Source organism: Cricetulus griseus, chromosome 2 (assembly GCF_003668045.3).
Source record: "Cricetulus griseus strain 17A/GY chromosome 2, alternate assembly CriGri-PICRH-1.0, whole genome shotgun sequence".
Classification (NCBI taxonomy): Eukaryota; Metazoa; Chordata; class Mammalia; order Rodentia; family Cricetidae; genus Cricetulus; species Cricetulus griseus.
The window spans coordinates 320,992,176-321,010,915 of NC_048595.1; the positions used below are offsets into that span (position 1 = coordinate 320,992,176).

Here is an 18,740-nt window from a genome sequence, read left to right on the forward strand (position 1 = left end):
GTAACTAATCTATTCAGGAGCACCCAGGCTGCTGAATGACCTTCCCTGAGTGGAGGCCTTGGAGAAGGTGACCTACTTTAAAAGGTGAGCTGAGATACACACATAATTGTGTGCATGCATGCGTACACACAAGCACAAGGGCAAACATCTAGCCTGTTGGCACACACTTTGGGTTTCGCCTAAACCCCTAGACTTGACCTTCTCTGGGAAAAAAATTGCTTTGTGCTTTCTCAAACCTCAATATCTACAAGGAGGGCTTAGGATTCAGGACTCATGTCACAATTTGGAGAAGGTGCTTAACAGGCAATAGCATCGCCTTCACAGAGAACCGTTGAGGGTAAAATCATGTGGAGACTCCTGTGCTTGAACATGAGGAGGATGAGATAGCTGGATGAGCCACAGGAAGTCCTAAGTGGGCCATAGAAATTGCCAAAAAGACCCATGTATCATCCCATGAGTGAAGGTTCTGGAAGTTTTCCAAGTCTGCCAACTATCCCAGCTGGGCTTTCCGGGCCTGACAGACTCCCGGCCAGACTAGGAGAACTATGACTTAGAAGCAAATTCCTGTTCCTTCCTGGTGACCCTGCTTTACTTTCCAGTAAGTCTCCTGTGGTACAATTGTTCCTTTATCTGCACAGGAAGGGAATTTGTGATTCCTTTTGGAAACTGAAGAGTGCCAGGTCCACTCTCCTGGATGCTGGCTCAGAGTCTGAGCACACTCAGGCCTGGAAGGAAGCCCAGTCCTGTGGAGACCGCCATGCAATAACAGCTCTCACCATCAGGCTGGATGGAGATTTTAATTCTTTAGGATCCTAGATCACCAAACAGAACTTGCCATATGTTCCTATGAAACTTGGGCCAGCCAAGGGTGACCCACTGGCCAAAACCAGGCCCTCACCTGTGGTTATGTCTCAGTCTTTTCAGGAGTGTGTCCATGCTCACTCACTTTAGTTGTCTATACTCTGATTTCACTCAATGACAGAGGTGAGCGGCTGCACCAGGTTGCCTGTTCTTGCAGAGCCTACATTGTTTACTCCACCAACCTTCACAGGAAAAGAGTGCTGGCCTTCAGTTCAACAAAAAGCCCCTAAAGGAAAGGCAGTGTGGTGTCCTGAAGGACTCTGAAAAGGGGCTCAAAGACCTGAATTTTGGCTCTGCCTCCATCAGAAACCAGCTTGGGAATGACCAAATGTCCCTTCCAATCACACATGATACAAAAATTCTGCAGTTTCAGTTTCCAGTGCCAAATTGATTGCCTGACACTTTTCATTTTCAACACCTCCTTTGCCTGTTATCTTTTCCAAAGACTGAGATGTTTAAAATGTTTGCACTGGATTTGATACCTTGCACTTGTAAAACATAAATAAATATGGAGGGGGTGGAAAGATGGTTCCTTGGTTAAGAGCACCATCTGCTCTTTCAGAAAACACAAATTTGGTTCCTAGCATCCATTCATGTAGGGTAGCCTACAACCTTCTATAACTCCAGCGTCATTGGATCTGATATCTCCTCTGGCCTCCACAGGTGCAGGCACACATGTAACATATAGACACATGCATATACACATACATAATTTTTTTAAAAAGAAAGATAAGTACACACACATAGGTCTAGAGACACTCATACACACAACCACCAGTACTCAGAGCCCACCGACACCCATGCTTCATGCACTGCCCCTCTATGGAAGAGTCATATGTCTTCTGGGGCCTCACCATCTGTGGAGCTGTGAGCAAAACATTACTATTCAGTTATCATCTAAGCACAGCTGTAGAATTATGGAGACATGTTTTTCCAAAACGCAGCAATTGTCTGAGTCTGCCTCCCAACTGAGGCGAGGGGAAAGTCCTATTCACAGAACAATTCTTACTTTATAGTGAGTGCATTTATATACAACATGCTGGGTGCTGTCCTGTTTACTTGGATTTCACACCATCTTTATTTAGTGTCTACTTCATAAGACTTGCAAATAGTTTCCAAACATCTCTAAATTTAAGAAAAAGAAATGTAACGCAGTGGAGCTGATTTAAATTAGCTTCGTCTGGGCTCTTCCCAGAAGCAGAGCCTGAAACAAGATGATTTATTTTGGGAATCGATTTGAAGAAACAAGTAGAGAACTAGAAAAATTCAACCAGGGAGAGCCAATCATAGAGTGCCTAACTGAGCTGGTGGCTGGATATTGGACAACTGAGGCTGATTCCTCCTGGGCAACTCTGAGCGTCTTTGTAGAATGGGCATATTTATCCACTTACTCCCATTATTGCCCTATGTGATTCTAATCCACTCACACTCCCAATTTGGGCAGAAGTCAGATTAGCCGCAGCCTCAAAGAAACTCCACATCAGAAACTAAGGATTCTTGATCCACCTGGAAGAGGCAGCCCATGTGTAACAACTGTATACAGCATTCATAGCAAAGACCACAGTCAAACAGCAGGCTGGGAGAACATAAAGGACACAAAGGTGACCCGTCCATCACTAATTCTTACTATGTCATTATCCCCAAACACCATCACTTAGAGTGGTGTGACTGCATCAGTTTTTCACTATCGGAAATGCCTCTGACACATGCTAATAAATTCCTTTTCTTTACTGGCTTAAGCAGAACACTATAATGCACTCAGATCAACGCTTTTGATGAAAATGACAACACAGATTCTCTTCCATTGCTTAGAGAGCCATGAATAGAGGCTAGTGTAAGAGACATCTTCAAACACTGAACAATGCCATAGAGGTGTTTCAGTAGACCAATAGGAGCTTCCAAGGAAATAACCAAAATGGAAAAGTGGATTGCCTTTGCCCAAAGATTGGAGTGCAAGTGAGAAAATGAAAAGGTTTTTAGAAGGTTTCAACAGATACATGTGGGCAAGCAAGCAGCTATGAGATTGATGAGGAAGACAGGTCCTAGATCACAGGACTCTGGATTCTATCTTAAGCACATTGTGCTCCATCCATTGGTATCAGAGATCCAGGGAGATTTGAAAAGAAATGAGAGTTACTGTTTTATGTTTTATAAAGATAGCATCACAGAGTTTAGATCACCTCAGAGGAATTTTAGAAGTCAACTCAAGTTCATTCATCTTCTTTGGTTGCTTGTGTTTTGTTTGATGGTAATGGTGTGTGTACACATGGGAGTGTGTGTGTGTGTGTGTGTGTGTGTGTGTGTGTGTGTGTGATATGCAATGTGTATATGTAGGTATGCTCACCTGTGCCTGAGTTTGTAGAGGTCAGATGTTGACTTCTGGTATCTTAAGTTTCTATACAGGTCTCTTACTGAACTAGGAGTTCTCTGCTTCAGGTAGATTAGCTTGGCCAGAAAGCCCCTACATGTGCCTGTTTCTGTCTCCTCCTACACCCAGTTCTTGGATTACAGGTGTACACCAACATGCCTGGCCATTATGTAGATGCTAGGATCAGAACTCAGGTCCTAACATTTGCACAGCAAGTACGTTACCAACAGAGCCATCTCCCCAGCTCAAGTTTGTGTATTTTGATGATCCCAACATGAAAGTAGGTCAAATCTGTCAAACATTTCAATTCACAGAACATACAACAACCTGAATTTCTGTAAACATACAGAGAAATATGGCTAACTTTAACACAAGGCTAAATGAAAACCACAGCAAGGCTTCATCCATCAGAGACTTTAGTGCAAACATGGACCTGTTATTTATTATTTCGTATTCACCATGCATTACAATGCTAGCTAGACATAATTTAAACCATTGGCCACCGCCATGGCCCTTTTGTTCTGTGAGGCAGTGTGATAATTCAAGAAGACTAACACCAGAACTCAGACCAGAAATTTAAACTTTCCCCACTCTGTTGAGAGGAAAATAAATCATCTCAGTATCTTAAGAAAATGAATAATGGGTATGCAATAAGTTAAATTGACTTTCTCAGCTTACATCTGGCAAAACAAATTAATTCAAAGATCCTTTCAAAATGTAAGCCAAAAAACAAGACAGACACCTCAGTGGAGGAGTAAGATAAGGAAATGACAACTATGGGAAAGTGACAGCAGACAGAGAGACAAAGGAAGGCTTAAAGTACCAATGGACTCTCTGGACATCCATTTCCGTGTTTCCTGGAAAATGCCCTCACTCCCCTAACCCCCCTCCGCTAGCTACAAGACTCCTGTAGGTGGTGAATAGCCAGGAAGGTGGCCCACTTCTAAATAGTGCTACAGTAAACACCCAAGAGCATACATGTCCTCAACACATTGATTTCAGTGCCATTAGATTATGTACCCAGGAGTAAGACAGCTGAATCATGGGACAGCAGAGACAGCTCAGCAGGTAGAAGCACTGCTCTGAGAGGACCTGGATTCAGTTCCCAGCACCCACAGAGCATTTAACAACTACCTGTAATTCCAGTTCCAGTAGGATCTGAATCCCTCTTTTGGCTTTCAGGGACAGCAGGCATGCACATGGTGTATTTACATACTAGCAGGCAAACACTCAGACCATAGAATAATAACACATAACTTTAAAAACGCAAAGACAGTTGGATTATAGAGAGTTCTATCTCTGGTTTTTTGAGGGACGTCTATATTGTTTTCCATAATGTCTGCACTGGCTTACAGTTCTACCAGGAGGATCTGAAAATTCCCTTTCTCTGCATCCATACCAGCATTTCGCACTTTTCTTCTTTTGGGTAGAAGCCATTGTAGTGGGGATGAGGTGATATCTCATTGTGTTTTGTTGTTTTTGTTTGTTTGTTTTTTAATTTGTGTTCCTTCAATGATTGCTTTTCAAACGCGTGGTGTATGTTAGGTATTATCTTTTTGAGATATGATTATTCATATCATTTGTGAGGATCTCTTTTCATTATTATTTTTTAAAAGAATGTACTTGGATATACAAAACCCATATGGAGCTATGACTATCAGTCAAAATATTCTAAAATAAATTGTGTGCTATACTAATGAACGCCTTTCCTTTTCAGTGTGTTAAATATCAAGAGCTGATTATGGAGATGAGAATTAGCATTGTTTTAATGTAGTGATGAACACGAATAATACTTTGAAATCTCTGAAACAGTGTAAAGTGTTACAAAATGTTAATATTTATGCTGGTGACAAATTCAGCATGTTGCTGGTACCCCTATAGTTTGTTATTAACTAATAATCTATACATATAGGGTCCAGGGATACAAACCCTGTTTGCTTGAGGCCTTGAGTTCAAAACACACCACCACAAAATAGTAAATTAAGTAATTGACACATATAAAACTGAAGTATTTTATAGATTCCCAGTTAAGGCTACCAGCCATGCTTCTTAAGGTGTGGTCAGTGTGTTCTATCCTTTTACTGATCTATTTACTGGAGGAAGATGAGTGGGTAGCAATAACAAAGAATTCTTTGGATCTCCATTAGGTAGGAGTTGTCCTTTTTAAATTATTATATTGAGAGCATGTGTAACTAAATGCTGCAATGACTATAGAGGTAGTTAGAAATATTTTATTTTTTAATATAACACTGTCACCTATATTTGGCCTAAAACAGTATCCTTATGCATGTGTGTAAGATCTAATATTTTTTCTATCCACAGACACCCTACTAAGCACAAAATAATTTGGAAAGCTGTTTTATTTTTTAAATAACTGAACTCTCTCTTGAAAAGGGATGCTCAGTGCAGAGTTTAAGTACAAATTGTAATTCCTCTGCATGACTCTGAATAAACTCAATTTTCTCTTTAGTAAAATGTATATTAAAATAATCTTGACTATGTTAGATTTCTGTGAGAAGGGAAATGAGCCAAAAAAGTGGGTTTTTTTTCTGTTCTGAGCTACAGATCACAACTACTTAGTGGAGTTCAAAATCACCTAGCATCTCATAATCAGCTTTTAAAAAAATGAAATAGGGGCCTGGGCGTTGGTAGCACAGGCCTTTAATCCCAGCACTCGGGAGGCAGAGGCAGGTGGATCTCTGTGAGTTTGAGGCCAGCCTGGTCTCCAGCGTGAGCCAGGATAGGCTCCAAAGCTACACAGAGAAACCAACAAAAACAACAAAAAAATGAAATAGGACAAAGTGGAAATTGTATATATGACAAAAAGAAGTGTTGCTTAGTGAAACTTCTTTGTTGTTGTTGTTGTTGTTTGCTTTTAAAGACAGGATTTCTCTGGGTAACCTGGTTGTCCTGGAACTCATTCTGTAGTCCAGGCTGGCCTCAAACTCACAGAGATCCACCCACCTCTGCCTTCTGAGTGCTGAGATTAAAGGCATGTACCAGCACTGCCCAGACAGAAACTTTTATTTCAAATACGTGCACATGTGTGACTTACTTCTGTTTTACACAATAATTTTTTTACTGTGAGTCACTGAGAAATTGTTTCAAATTTAGAAATGAGATTGTTTAGCACTGGGAGTTATAGCTGGCATTGTTGGCTGTAGGCCTTACCACAGGCCGGGAGCAGCAAGAAATGGATGAATGACTAGATCACATGAGCACTGAGAGATCTATCTAACAACCTGATTCTCCCCAGTGTTTGGAGCTCAGCTGTGGCTTTTAATAAATAGTAGTTAATTGGATGGAGTCAGACACAGGCCCTGCAGCTAACACTGTAGCAGTGAACTAGCCACACAAAAGCCCTGTCTTTGGAATACATATCTCCTAGGGAATGCAACAAGCAATCAGTAAAAGAAAAGAAATTTATAGGAAGTTGGAGCTTAGGGACTATAGAAACAACTCTGGTTAAAAATGCTTGGTGCTTTTGCAGAGGACATGAGTTCAGTTCTCAATACCCATATGGTGGCTTAGTTCCAGGGCCTCCAATGCTCTCTTCTGGATTCTGGAGGCTCCTACATGCATGTGGTACACATGAACTCATGCAGGTACACACAAATAGACAGACAGACAGACAGACAGACAGACAGACAGACAGACAGACAGACAGACAGACAGACATCTTTAAAAAGAAGGAAGTTGCTGTAAAATACACTGGAGGGTGGTTTGCAACTCCACTCACGGTAGTCAAGAAAGGATAGGTTGTTGGTGGTGAGCAACCTCCTGCTGTCCTATATAGGGAGAAAAGTATCCCAGGAAGACGAAGACAGCAGAGACTGCAGGCTTGCCGTGTGTTCAGCGTTTGTGGAGGAGCAAGAACGTTGGTACAGTTGAGAGAATGTTCCCAGGGACTTAGGAAAGACTAGAGATGTGCTGTGTTAGCCCAGGGAGACATGATCTTCTATTCTCAATGAGATGCAGTTGTTTATTTGTTGTTTATTTTGTACCACCTGTAAGGTCTCAGGCATTATGCTGGCCTGCCCCGTCACCTGGCAGAATGCACTCAGGCAATACCCTGGTCAGCCCCAGTGTTCCATGATTGTATAGTATGCAGGCAGGTGCAAAGGACCCCTTTAAAAGACAGACCCCAGCCCACTTACGCTCTCCCCTCCCCCTTTCCCCGCCGTTCCCCTGGGACAGACAGGACTTTTCCTCTTCTTTTCTGTCCTTTGTCTATGTGTCTCTCTTTACCTCTCCCCCCCCCCCACCTTCTAATAAAACTTTTCATTTAAGCTCTGTCTCACTGGCATGTTTTTCCCTCTGCCTCAGTCAACCTCCCCCACCATGGAATCTTCCACAGTTGCCCTCACGCTTTATAACACCACCCTCCTGCCTTGCCTCTTCCAGACACTGCCTACTGATGGTCATTATGGGACATGTATGCCACCTTGGCATGGACAGGTGCAGAAGTCAGTGCCATTGAAATTGAAGGTAGGAGGACTAATCTTTACCAAAAGATATAAAACTGTTAGCAACCAAACATGTTACTTGACTTCTTAGTATATGCAGAGAGATTGGAATGTATACTGTTAGATAATACCGTGGAATTATAATAAATTTGCTCAGGAGTGACAGAAGTATGAGGCTATGTGGGAGAGTGCTGTTTTTTGTGAATACAGGTGCTGAAATATTTTGGGATGGAGTGTTATGAGGTTATACACACACTCATAGAAAAATAAAAAATGTCTCTGGGAGTTGGTGGTGCACACCTTTAATCCCAGCACTCGGGAGGCAGAGGAAGGTGGATCTCTGTGAGTTCTAGGCCAGTCTGGTCTCCAGAGCGAGTGCCAGGATAGGCTCCAAAGCTTTACAGAGAAACCCTGTCTCGAAAAACCAAAAAAAGCAAAAAATGTCAAAATATGAGTAAATATTGACTGTAGGCAGTTGGTTTATATATTTATTATACTAATCTATCAACTTCCTTATTCTTTACTTATTTTGGGTGTACATTATTACATTCATACTATGACATGTGTGGAAGACCCAAGACAGTGTGTGCCAATCAGTTCTTTTCACATAGGCTCAAACTCAGGTCCTTATGCTTGGCAGCAAGCCCCTTTATTGGCCGGGCCACCTCACTATCTCAACTTTAGAATAATTTGCTATTAAAAAATTGGGAAACTTAGCTGCGCTATAAACTATTTTCTTTTTTTTGTCTTGTTTTGATGCAGGGATTCAGATGGGGTGTGGATAGGTGGCACTTTTGGGGTAGTGGGCCTTTAAGGACAAGGGATCACAGATGTGCTTCAAAACTGTAAAAGACATTTCCAAGGCAAGAAAAAGGCAAAGGAAACAAACATAGCCTTTGAGACGTTAACTCCTCCCATGCATGTGTGCTTTTCCTTGGTGTGCAGGGTCTAAAATAGTCCACTGTTTTACCTGCTGTGTGATGTGACAAAAGAGTAATGTGATTTTACAAACTCCATATTCACAGAAAGCCCATTCAGCCCAACAGTAACCAGACAGTGACAGGGCACTGGGTGGTGGTATAGCCAATCTCAAAATTTAATCCAGGAGCAGATGTACCTGTGAATATGAGGGAAAACCTGGTGTCCTGTGCCCGGGTCCCATCAGTGCCACACCATATTTTCCTAGTGGAGGCAAAAATCAAGAAAAAGAAAGTTGGATTTATCCCCTTTGGGTCTCCTGATGTGGAATGTGCACAGCTATAGACATGCAGACCCTCTACCAACTAAATCAGACAGAAACACAAAAATAACCTGGGAGGGGGCATGCCTTTGATCTCAGGGTACAGAAGAACGGAGGTTGTGATAGATAAGGAATTCTCCAAAGATATGGCTATTTGCAGGCTTTTATTTTGTAAAAGGGTGGGGGTAGGGTCTTCTGTTTTGCAGCAGGACTATCAGTGAATGATAAAACTCACTAGAAACTACTGGAGGTGTGTCTCCTTGGGAGAAGGGAACAAAAGCAGTCACAGTAACTGGCTTTCAGCACTGAAACAAAACACTGGCCAACATTAGCTAAGGGAAGGAAGGGTTATTTTGCTTCATGTCTCTACAGAGATTTTAGACTGCAGTCAGCAGGCTCTATCCTTCAGGCCCTAAGGAGAGGACTTTCATGTTAGCTATAGAGCTCGTGGTAGAGGCTGCTCACTTTGCCAAGAAGTCAAAACACAAATGCAGAAGCAAACAACAAAACACTTTCTACAAAGACGTGTCCCTTCACAGTCCATTCAGATATGAGGTCATCAAAGATGGACTCCCAGCTGAGGCTGATGTTTAAGATCTCATGTTCAATCATCTCTCACTCTGTGGATTAGGATTAATGTTCCAACACCTGAGTCTGTGGAGGCATCTCATACACAATCCACAACATCAGACACTCTAACAGCCAATACTTGCTGGATGCTCACCTGAGACAGGCTTGGCACCTTGCATCTTTGGCTAATGGGATCCTTCTGGTAACAGTATAAAGAAGCTCTCGTGACTCTCCTGTTTTTAGGGTCTGAGGATCAAAGAAATTAATAACATGTACACTGTGCCATGGCCAGTAATTAACATAATCTTCAAGACGTCTCTAGAGGTCAGCCACTTCAAAAACTTTCCTATTTCTTCTCTTTCCATGATAAAATTTGTTGTGCTCCTTCTGCAGGATTGAGTATGTTGAAGAAACTAACTTTTGCTTTCTGTGCTGTGATAAAACACTAACTAAAGCCAACTTGGGGAAGAAATGGTTTCTTTGACTTAAAGCTTACAATCCATCCTGGAAGGAAAACAGGGCAGGGACTTGAGGCAGGAACTAAAGCAAAGACCATGATGGAACGCTGCTTCTGGGCTTACTGTCCATGAATTGTTCCATTTGCTTTCTTAGACTTCCCAAGACCACCTGCCAAGAGCTGGCACCACCCACAGTGGGCTGGACCTTCCCTCATCGATCATTAATCAAGAAAATGCAACACCGACATGCCCAACTGCCAATCTAATGGAAGCAATTGTTTCATTGCGGATCCCTCTTCCCAAGTGTCTCCAAAACTAAGCAGCCCACTCATGCATTCTTTGCAAACTAAGTCACTGGAGGCACCTGTTAGAGGAATGGCCTGTAGCAAAAGAATGGCTCTCAGAAGTAGGCTTTGAGGCCCTGGGATTTGCTCAGAGCTGGCTGATCACCATCTTATTCTTGCTTCTTGTTGTCCCCTCACCGCATCCACAGCTGCTTTGACGATCTCTGACTGTTCACCTGGGCCTAACAACACCTCAGGATCACCTCTCAGCATCTACTATAAACTAACCCTCTCTAACTAACCTTCACACAGAACCACTTCACTTCATGTAGTGGCAACCCTGCCACCTCACCTGTCCCTCTGAGGTCACTGCACTGATCTTCCTAGGTAGCAGACATGACCACACCAGTGACTCCTCAGCATTCTTCCCTGGCTTCCCTACCTCCACTGAGGCATGTGTGAGGCCTCCTGAGCTCTGTCCCATGCTTGCAGCCCCCACCCTCTGCCATCTTCACTCCAGCTTGCCCAAACAAAAGCATGTTCTCTGGAGTGCCCTGCTGTCCACATACTTCTATCTCCCACAGGCCTTTGCTCCTACCCCAGCACTTCCATTTCTGCAATCCTGGCAAACATCTGTTCTTCCTTCTTCCCTGGGAAAAATCCTTAACTCCCTTCTACTCACAGAGAGATTTGGTTTAAGAAGAAAATCATTTTTTAAAAAAATCAGTATCATTTGTTTTTTGTTTGTTTTGGTTTAGTTTTTAATTTTGTTTTGTTTTGTCTCCAGCTAGCTTTTAACATGATTCTTGAGAACATTAAGGGGTTTGAATCTTTTCATTTTCGTATTCACGAAAAAAAAAAATGTGGCAAATTACCATGTGTTGAATGAATTTAAGTCACTAGATCTAAGGAACCATTTTGTCCTGGGCAGAGCTGTTTGCTGAAGGCATTCAGTCATTAAGTATCAAACTGATAACCCTCATCTCCCCCTTCTGGTTTTATGGCGACAGCCTGGAGTTAGTGGCAAACATACTCATTGTTTTGGTTTGGTTAAACACCCTGCAAGCCCAGTGTCAGGTGACTGACTGGTGACAAACGATCCTGCATTCCAGAGCATGTTGACCCAGCATCCAGGTTGTGCTGTTTGCTTTTCACTAAGAAAGTAGCTTTGCTCATAGAAACTCATGTGAAAGAACACTGCACAGAGAAAAACAGATGGAGATACAGAGAAAGAACCAGAAACTGTGGCAGAGAGAGACAAAGAAGCAATTCAATTAACCTGACCAGTGGGCATGAGTCAAACGCTTATTGCCCATACCCAGACAGAAGTCTGAACTAGGGAGCATGTCCAAAGGACCACAGTGACTGCCATCTGCTTTAACATACCTGCTTTGAGAATGTCCACCAGCATGAGCCTCATCCTTGTCAACCCTTCCCTCCCTCCAATATTTCAACCTTTGGAAACGTCTTCCTACCTACTTGAGTGCAGAGTACAGCAAATGTCAAGCATCCTTGAGATTTTTTTTTTTATGAGTATAACTAATTTGCTAAAGCCTGAAGGTCTTCTAGATTGTGAATACACTTCTGTCATGGTCACCTGTGGTGTATGACATGTCCACATGGCTTGTAGTAACACTTAATTTTGTTCTTTTAAAATGTTTTACCTTTCCCTCATCCCCATAAAAGACATTATATTTATGTTCTAAGTCATGAGGGACCCATACAGTCTCACACAGCCTGCTGATTCAGCTAAATGCTTATATACCACAGGCTGAACGGAAGTAAGCATTTCTTGTGGGTCTTGAGGTCCCTTCCCCAGCTAGTAGCATTGTTACAGTTTGTCTGGTTTGAACCAAGGCCAGTTGATTCTCCTCCAAGTTCCATTTTGGGGCAGGTCTCAGGAGACAGCCTGTCTGGTGTTTCGAAAAACAAAAACAAATACCTTCCAGAATATCCACCTCAACCTGGAGTCAGAATGGGTCACCACTGCTTTAGAACCTTCCTAATACCCCTTGTGCCCTGTGCATGGGGGAGGGAGGCAAACCAAAAGGTGGAATGTGCTGAAATTTCTCCAGCTGAGCGTCTGAGTCCTGCAAGCTTACTTCCTTCTTGCACAACTAGTGTCTCCTGTCAGGCGCCTATATCATCTTCATTTTCTCCTGTGTTTACTCCTGGCTGTCTCCCCTTGTGGTCCCAAAGCACTTTGAGCTGTCTATCACTATTTGGTATCTAGTCAATGGGCTTGATCCCGCTAAGTTCCCTGCAAAGATCACAGAGAACTGGATGAGGGGTTTCCACTTGCAAAGACCTTAAAGTCCTGCTATGGAGAAAAAAAAAAAAAAAAAAAAAACCACCACCACAAAGTCAGAGTTGAGCATGTGGTTGTTGCAGTGCAGCTGTGTGTTACATGGACCTTTTTCTATGAGCTGCTGAGATTATCTTCAGAGAGTCAACTATGGCTTGTCCATCACAACAGCAGGGTTAGGTGAGATTTGGTACCCTTGTAGCCACATTAGCCTTCTTCCTACTTTAAACCCACATTTAAAACATTTTGAAATTGAATTAATTATTCTTATTGACTTACAATCTGACATAGTTATTTAATGAAAAATTACACATCAAGCTTGCCATTATAATCTGAATTTTTTAAACAAATTTTTAAATTTATTTTTATTTTATGTGCATTTGTGTTTTGCTGTGGCTGTTGGGTCCACTGGAACTGAAGGTACAGACAGTTGTGAGCTGCCATGTGGGTGCTGGAAATTGAACTCCTGTCCTCTGGAAGAGCAGTCAGTGCTCTTAACCACTTAGCCATCTCTCCAGCCCCTATAAGTTTGTGTTTTATAGCAGAAAACTCAGAGTAACTTTCTTTTTTTTTCTTTTTTCTTTTTTTTCTTTCTTTTTTTTTTTTTTTTTTTTTTTTGGTTTTTCGAGACAGGGTTTCTCTGTGTAGCTTTGGAGCCTATCCTGGCACTCACTCTGGAGACCAGGCTGGCCTCAAACTCACAGAGATCTGCCTGTCTCTGCCTCCTGAGTGCTGGAATTAAAGGCATGTGCCACCAACACCTGGCTCAGAGCAACTTTTAATACTTAAATTTAATAAAAAAACAAAAACGAATATAATAGAGAAATTTGGTGACTGATACATTTGTATTATAAACAAGTTTTGCATGACTTACACTTTGAATTCTTTTCCAATTTTTTAAAATGCACTCGGTATGTGGGGAAGGGGGTGTGTGTGTGTATATGTGCAGGCACACATACCACAACATGCATGTGTAGACTAGGGGATAACTCTGTGGAGTCAGTTCTCTCCTTCCTAATGCCTTTATGTGGGTCCTAGGGATAGAACTCGGGTCACCAGGCTCGCACAGATACACTTTTACTCACAGAGCTGTTTCACTGGCCCGTGAGTTCTTTTCTTTGATCTGTGATATAAATAATAACGACATAGGCCAGTGTAGTGAGAAGACTTGGGTACTGGAGAAAGGAAGAGATCACGAGTTTGAACCTGCTCTTCCTCCCACCCTATCTTGTGGATTTGGAAAAGAATAACTTTCAGCTCATGGATTTTTTTTTTTTAACTAAAGACAAACTGGTGTGTATGATGCATGTAGCACGGTATTATGTATGATGTTTTATGTTTGCCTGGTGTGCTTTTTGGAATTAGACAAGTGTAAATCATTAGAATAAAACTCTGTTTACATAGTGAATCAGTGCTTGCAAACTAGCTAATTATCTTTAAGAAGGAAAACATGCTCTTGTGTCCCATCTGCAGATACGTAGTATCTTCAACATCAGCACTGGGACCAGGTAAGATCTGTATAGAACCACTTTTGAGAAAGTTTTAGTGTTTGACGGAGGTCTAAGTTAGAAGGGATGTGTTCTGCCAAGGACAGGAGGACACCCTTCTGATGGGCTCATTATTGAGTGACACTAGAAGTCTAGGCACAACCTGGAGACAATAGAATTCAAGTCCATCAGCTGAGCTGAGAATTTTGGAAGCCCCATGGAGAGCCAATATGGTGTCCTTCCTAGAAAGCACATGACTCCAAAGTCTCAGTAAGCCATTGGCAGCTGGGTGGCCCTAGGCAAGGTGACTAACCTTTTGAAATCTCCAATAGCAATACTGCATGGAAGATTAGACGTGATCTGTTAGAGGGTAGGCTGCAGCACCCTGCCACTGGGGAGTTCAAAGATAGGTTGTTATTAAGTCTTAGTCATCATGGCTAGAGCTTTCGTTCTCCTCACACCATCTGAACATCTCTAACACAAAAATTAAAACCAACCCAAATCTAACCCATGAAAGAGCAGCCAGCAAACAAAAAAGTTGAAAATTCCCTAGGAAATGGAATAGGGAGAAGAAATAAAAATCTTAAATTGTCCTAAAGGTGCTAAGGAGAAACTATCAGTGTAGTCCCCGCCGCCGCCGCCGCCATTGTTAAGGACACATTAAAAATTAGTCATGAAAAAGTTTGACAATTCAAATAAAATGAAAAAAATCATAAAACTATAATTTACCAAAGCCCAACATTAAGTACTAAAGCCTAACTATAACTACTTACTAATTTCTTTTATTTTAAACATAACTGTTATTCACTGGCTACTCTTCCAGAAGACTGGGATTCAGTTCCCAGAACCCACATGACAGCTCCCAACTATCTGTAACTCCAGTTCCAGGGAATCCTGTGCCCTCGTCTAGCCTCAACGAATACTAGGCATGTACATAGTACACAGAAATAGCTGCAGGCAAGCATCTATACACATAAAATAAAATAATCATGTTTTTTATAAAAAGTATCAAAGCCATTTAAGGAAAGTTTAAATGATTTTCATTTGGCTCAAGTTTGAGGGTATTGACCATCATAGCAGAGAAGTCATAACAGGAGGAACTTGGGGCAGCTGGTCACATTGTGTCTACAATTAGGAAGCAAAGAGCAATGAATGCTGTACTGCTCAGGTTTTCTTTTCCTTTTTATTCAGTCATGGCTCCCAGCCTATGGAATGATGCCACCCACATTTGGGGTGTCTTCCATCTCACTTAGCCTAATCTAAAAAGTCTCTCATAGACACACTCAGAGGTTTCCATGGTAATTCAAACCCTTTCAAGTTGACAATAAAAATTAAATACTACAATGACCAATTGGAATTACCTTGGAAATGCTAGAGTAACCCAAATCATTTACTGTAATTTTCTGCAATAACAAGAAAAGAAAAATCAGAAGACCATTCCATCCATGCAATAAGACTTCCAGCAAGAACCTATGTCCACTCATTACAAAACTATCAGTGAACTAGGACTAGAAATGAGCTTCCTCAGCCTGATAAAAAATATCTTTGAGAAATGTACTGCTAGCATCATACTTAAACCTGAAATATTGAGTGTATTTCCTCCACGTTTTGGAAACAAGACAGGCTGTTCACTCACATCAGTCTGGGTGCATCTCATTTAACCAATACCAAGCTAAGGGCTCAGTCTGGAAAACATGACATTTCAGAACAGCATGAAATCCTATCACATGCCATTTCCTCTACCTTCACTAATTCATACAATGTATCCTGATGATATTCACCCCCTACGTCCTTCCAGACCCACCTCCTCACTCCCACGTCACCTACAACTTTATGTCCTCCTCTTTTCCATAACCTAAGAAGACCAATATGTGATGCTTATTCACTTGCTGGTGTGGGAATGGTCAGCAGATCAGGGACTATGCCTTTAAAAAGAAAAGAAAAACAAAAGAAAACTGGCCCTCCCTTTCTCAGATGCTATCAATTGTCAATTGCTAATCAAATAGGGATGGGGCTTGTCTTAGATTTTTATGGTTGTGAAGAGACACCATGACCACAACAACTCTTACAAAGTAAACATTTAATTAGGGTAATGGCTTACAGTTTTAGAGGTTCAATCCATTAGCATCATGTTGGGGCACATGGCAGCATGCAGGCAGAAATGGTGCTGGCTACATCTTGACCAGAAGGCAACAGGAAGTAGACTGACTGTCACACTGAGGGAAGCTAGAACAAAATGACCTCAAAGCCCACCCCTGCAGTGATACACTTCCTCCAAAAAAGCCACACCTCCTATTAGTGTCACTCCCTTTGGGGCCCATTTTCTTTCAAACCACCACAGGGCTCATGAATCCTTCTGTACTCCAAGCTGGAACATGACTGGTTTGATCTTGTACAAGTCTTGTGCAAGGAACCACAGCCTCTTACAGAAATGCAACAGGCTATCATGCCTTGAAGACAGTTTTGTGCCAGTCCTCCTTGACTTCTGGCTCCTGTGGTCTTTTTGTCTTTCTTTCATATAACAGCAGGACTCTACTTTGAAAGAAAGTTACACAAAAATTCACAACAGTAATTGAATATGGACAAATTCTGAAATTTGACTATAGTTTCTTACTGAAATGAAATTGAAAATTCTCTAGAAAGAGGAAACACTTACTCTTTTCTCCCCTCCCCTTCATCCCACCATCAATTCATACGTACTCTGGTCCCACTACTTTCCAAGAACCCATGAAATCTATTGCTTCAAGGATTCACTCTGACAGAGACTTTTGGGTACTGTTATCTAGCTTGACTAATGCACATTTCCTATCCAGTAATTTTATAATGCAACCCAAACATCCCCCATGCAGAGGGTTGGGCTAGCTACTACAGGTGTCAGTTTATGAAAGGATCACTAGAGCAAACAGGGAGTAAATCTGCATTGAGCCAGTGCCATGAGATATTCTACATACCTAAGTGGAATCCCGTTGCTAGCCATCACCATAAGCACCACCTACTCTTTGAGGTGGATAGGTCCACAGCCTGAATGTCCATCTTGTGACTAGATCTGAAGCTCCAGACACACCTGAGGAACAAGGAAATACAGACCCTGCACAATGCAGGATGTTGCCCAATTAGCCAGTACGTGTCTGTGGGGGGGGTGAGTATTTTTTAATCCTCATTTTATACTCTAAGATGTCTCCTTCGAAGCTGTGTGATTCATGAAACACATCTCAAAGGGGAAAGGGGTATAAGACACACACAAACACACAGAGAATGAAAGAAATCAGTAATAAACAGCACAGAAGATGCATGAGGTAAAAGGCAATTTCCGCTAAACATAAACAATATATTGGATATATGAATAAATTCCATTTTCAAACAAAGATATGCAAAATTTTAAGGAAAAAGTTGGTTTCTTCTATCACAAAATGACTTAAGGTCTACTTCAAAAGCACCAAATCACTGCCCTACCCCAGGATACCCCAGCACACACACACACACACACACACACACACACACACACACACACACACACACACACACACCACTCATGCATGCACACTGCCCTCTGCTCCATTTTATGTCCAAGCCCAGCCAGTGGCGCGTTTCTAGCTCTGCCCCAGCAACCCTGCCTCTCCAGCACGGAGCAGGCTCACACTGACATTTCTGTCTGCCTCCATCTTTCCTATTTCAGAAGTGGGTTTCTTTTCCTCTCCTCAGCCCCCACATCCCCTTTTCAGTTTCATTGCTCATTTCCTCTCTACCAGTCCTGTACTTTTACCTTGGCTGTTCCCCTTGAAAAGCACCAGAGGCCCCTGAGCCTCCCTGACCCTAACACACCCCTTTCCTTGTCCCCACACCCTGAATTTCCAAGCCCCTGAGCCTCCCTGACTCTAGAACACACACTGAATTTCCAGCCGTGTTCTCTTTTGAACAGTCACTCCAGCCTTTGAAGGAGCTATCTTGCCCCTCAGGGGCTGCTTCCTCTGGAGACTGCAGCTGTATTGGGGGGTGAAAGGGGTTGCCTGTGGTGGCCAGCCTGCCTCTCTCTATTCTGCAGCCTGTCCATCCTCCTCATTTTGAGTTGAAGTTGGAGATCCCCACAAATGATCTGAATAATTATATCTCAAAGGATAATACCTAACATACCACCAAGCAGATGAAAAGCAATCATTGAAGGAACACAAATCAAAACACACACAAAAAGAGAGAGAGATCACCTCATCCCCACTGGCTTTTACCCAGAAGTGTAACAATAAGTCTTTACTCCATCTGCCTGGGCCCCGCCACCACATGGGGGCCCAGAATAACACACAGAGTCTTCTATTAGTTTACAATGCTGCTGGCCAATTGACTAGGATTTTCTTATACGCTAGCTCAGTCTTAATTATCATAAATCTATATATTTTACAAGACTTATTGAGGACACCTTCCGCTGGTGTCCTCTTCCCGGGATCACATGGTGGCTCCATAGAGGAGAGCAGGAGGAAGAGGAAGAGCAAGAGAGCGATCTCCTGTTTATATTCTGAGTCTGCCTGCTATGTCACTTCCTGCCTGGATCGCTTACTACATTTCCCAGAATCCTCCTTGACTCCTAGTCCCACCTATCTTGTTTTCCTATTGGCCAACAGTACTTTATTTATCAACCAATAGGACAAACATCACAGAAGGATAGCGTGGGGTTGGAACAATGGGTTTTTATGAAAAATATACCAGTTT

The 18,740-nt window shown here is 42.3% G+C and overlaps 1 long non-coding RNA gene across 4 annotated transcripts; it reads right to left on the bottom strand.

Moving 5' to 3' along the window:
* Window positions 1-16,256: 16,256 nt before the first annotated feature.
* LOC103160641 lies at window positions 16,257-18,512 on the bottom strand. Of its 4 annotated transcripts, none has more exons than XR_003482513.2 (3): window positions 18,451-18,512; window positions 16,991-17,103; window positions 16,257-16,574 (listed from the first exon to the last, which is right to left on the bottom strand). It is a non-coding gene; the product is annotated as an uncharacterized LOC103160641 (long non-coding RNA). The 4 variants fall into 4 exon arrangements; XR_003482512.2 differs by having other exon boundaries at window positions 16,540-16,571; XR_003482514.2 differs by having other exon boundaries at window positions 16,540-16,571; window positions 16,991-17,127; window positions 18,451-18,506.
* Window positions 18,513-18,740: the final 228 nt, after the last annotated feature.